Raw genomic sequence first — 3,585 nt, forward strand, 5'->3', positions numbered from 1 at the left:
CCTTCTGATACTCTTTTCTAATGGTCAATATTTTGCTTCTTTTTTTTTCAAGGTGCTACTGACCCTTTATGCAGAACATTTTGTATTACTCAGTTTCAGTTCATTGCTGCTAAATATAAAATTAAAATCACAAAAAAACAATGCAGAGTATATTCTAATATTCTGCTAAAGAATTACTCACTAATTACCACTCCCAAAATACTAAAGCTATCATAATTTATGTGAAAATTAGTTTTGTAATTTATTATGCTATTTACTTGTAGTGTTTTTTATTTTCTCATTAGCCTATGTCTCTCAATATGTTTGGATTTGTAAATATTTACCCTGTTGAGATATATTGATAAAACTTTTGTTTAACTACTTATCCTAATTGATCACTTTTTTTCAGGATTCTCCTCATGAGTTCAAGGTCATTACGCATAATATGTGTTCAATTACCCATAATACGTTAGTCATTGTAAGTAATAAATTAGGAAATAATTATTTGTGAAATATTTTTTCGATTTGAGAGTGATCAATATAAAGTGAAATAATCACAAAATAGATCATTAATTAATTAATTAAAAAATTAAGATGAAAAAAAACAACTTTTTTACGGTACTTAAAGTTTCATGCCGTTTGCGGCACTCATCAGCCATATATTTAAATCAAGAAAAAACCGTTCAAAAATACAATTAAAAAACCGTTACAAAATTAATAAATTAAAAAAACAATGGAATGAGTTCTGACGTCAAATAATAATAATAGTAATAATAATGACAATAATAATAATAAAAATAAAAAATAAAAATAATAATATGGAAAAACATCTATTTTAATCGCCAGTGTCATATTGGGACAGAAGGAATCTGTTTCTATGTCTACACTTAGAAAAAATCTCACTCCTTTTATTTAATAAATTAGTACTTTTATTATATAGAATTTCATATTTTTCGGTGAGACATAATTTGCAAGATTTAGATGTTGGATTATATGCTTTACATCGCCTGAGAATTTTCCACTTGACTATAGGGACTAAATTAGCTTCTTTTAACTTCCATACATGTTTTGAGAGTTCAGTATCATTTTTGTATTTAGCGATGTTAAATGATTTAACGTGATTAGCGTATCTTAATTTAAAAGGAGTCTCACTTTTCCCAATGTAGGATTTTTCATTAGAAGATGAATCAAGATTATCAGTTGTAACAGTTGCTTGATATACAATGTTGCTTGTTAAACATTTATTAAACAACGGACAGAGATTTTTATTATAGCAGTTACAGTCCTGTTGATTAAGGTTTGTATTGTTGCATAAAATGTATTTGTTGTGCGAATTTATAATAGATTTTACACTTGGCATACAACTGTAACTAACTTTGACTGTGTTCCTGGTAAAGATTTTATGCAGTTTATTATTATTAGGAAAATGTTTGTCAATAAGTTTCAAAAAACATTTTCCCAGGTTGGTGCTAACGTTTTTACTAAATGGAGGGTTAAACCAAATGATGTTGCGGGCTCTTTTCCGTTTTGGAGTTGATATTGTTATAGGATTATATGTTAGACTACATTTATAACCAGACTTTAATAAAGCTTCATTATATAGAGGAATAGTATTTTGAAATATTTCTTTGTTAGATGAATTTGTAGACGATCTAAGTTCAATCGAACGTGGTATTTGTTTTAATATACTCGGCGGATGATTTGAATCAGCATGGATGTAATTTAATGTATTATCAGGTTTGAAATAAGGTTTAAAAGTGCAGTCACTAAGATTTAGAGTCACGTCAAGGTAGTTTACAATTTTCATGTTGCATTGTATAGAAATCCGTAAGCCATTGCATTTAAATATTTCGACAATATGCTTTTTTATTTTTTCTATTTGAGGGCCGCTTTTATTACTAAAAACTGCCAAGCCATCGTCACGGTATAAACCAACCTCAAGCTTGTTATAAAATTTTGAAATTTGAAAAAGAAGAAATATTCCTACCAGCTCACAAACCGTCGAACGCTCCCATGGAAACATCAAACAAACCGCTTGATTGCTTTATCCAAACTTGATCATTATTAAAAAGCAAAGACTTTCTTGCATGAAAAATTAGTGATATGTTTTCTTTATTTAATGTTAGGTGTTGCTTCGCAAAATTTATAGAGTTTTTAAGAAGTGTTTCACTGATAGAAGGGTAGAAGTCAATAATATCAAAAACTAAAAATTTATAAAGGTGTTTATCTTTTATGGCCTTAAACCAATCGATAACATTTCGAGTGTTTTTCCATTGATTTAATTGTAATATATTTCTTAGGTCTGTATTAATTTTAGAAAGAATATCTTTACTAATTCTACCAACCTCGTTTTTAGCAGGATTCAATAAACGGACAGTCGGAATGTTTTCAAAATTATCTTTATGGTCTTTTAAAGTGATAAAACAATCGGAAGATGTGTTAATGTCAATTTTATTGAAAACTTCATGATTTTTCAAAAGACGTTTACCTTCTAAGTTTACTTTATTTATTATGTTTGAATTGGATAATTTGTAGTTTGAAGTGATGGCATTTCTTAACAAGTGGTTGTAATCATTTTTAGATATATTGTAAAGATTGGTCGTTTTATCAGCATACGTATAAGTTAGGTTAGATTTTTGAATACTGTTTATATCTTTTTTTAATTTATTTTGGAAACTGCTGTGCACCTTTCGAAACTTAATGTGTTTTACAAGATTAATGAGTTCATTCTCAAAAGCTATCATTTCTGTAATTTGTTTTGGATGATTAGATGTTTTTAATCCATAGTTATAATAAAAATTGTACTTACTATTTGAACTCATGTTTAAAAAGAAAAACGCTTTCCATCGCATTCTTTTAATTAACGCTTTCCATCGCATTCTTTTAATTAATTTATATATGTATATATATATATATATATATATATATATATATATATATATATATATATATATATATATATATATATATATATATATATATATAGATATATATATATATATATATATATATATATATAGATATATATATATAGATATATTTATATTTATATATTTGTATTTATATTTTTTTTTTTAGAAAATGTTTGAAGAAAGTTAGAAGATACTAAAAACCTTGGTATTATGCAAACCGAAGCGATTTAATTAATTCAATCGACAAAAAACGGCGTGTAAATCGCAAAAGAAAAAATAATATTTTTAATATTCATTTTGGATGTATTGATTAATAGCATTTATTTTAAAATAAATTCATTTTGCAACACGTTTTTTAATTTTATAAAATTTCGTCATAGTAGTTTAAGGTAAATCCCACATAGGTTATAGGTGGAAAACATCACATGTAAAAGATCAAAAATGCTACACATTTTGAATACCAAATGGGATAAAGTACCAAATACCAGATTAAGTTAAGCCTCTCTGAAAGCTTCGATGATTAATTTTAAATTACTATTTAAGTAATTTTTAAATTAAAAGAATTTTAAAAATTATCATAGAAGCATTCGGACTTTCATTTGTCTAGTATTGACTACTTTTATACCATTTGGATTAAAATATGTGACATTTAAGATCTATAACATGTAGTATTTTCAACCTATATCCCATGTAG

The 3,585-nt window shown here is 26.2% G+C and overlaps 1 long non-coding RNA gene across 1 annotated transcript; it reads left to right on the forward strand.

Annotated features, from left to right (window-relative positions):
• The first annotated feature begins 347 nt into the window (after nt 1-347).
• On the forward strand, nt 348-3,240 carry LOC136074795 (uncharacterized). The gene is made up of 2 exons (XR_010635444.1): nt 348-457; nt 3,058-3,240. It is a non-coding gene; the product is annotated as an uncharacterized LOC136074795 (long non-coding RNA).
• The last annotated feature ends 345 nt before the right edge of the window (nt 3,241-3,585 follow it).

This window comes from Hydra vulgaris, chromosome 01 (assembly GCF_038396675.1).
Source record: "Hydra vulgaris chromosome 01, alternate assembly HydraT2T_AEP".
In the NCBI taxonomy this organism is placed as follows: domain Eukaryota; kingdom Metazoa; phylum Cnidaria; class Hydrozoa; order Anthoathecata; family Hydridae; genus Hydra; species Hydra vulgaris.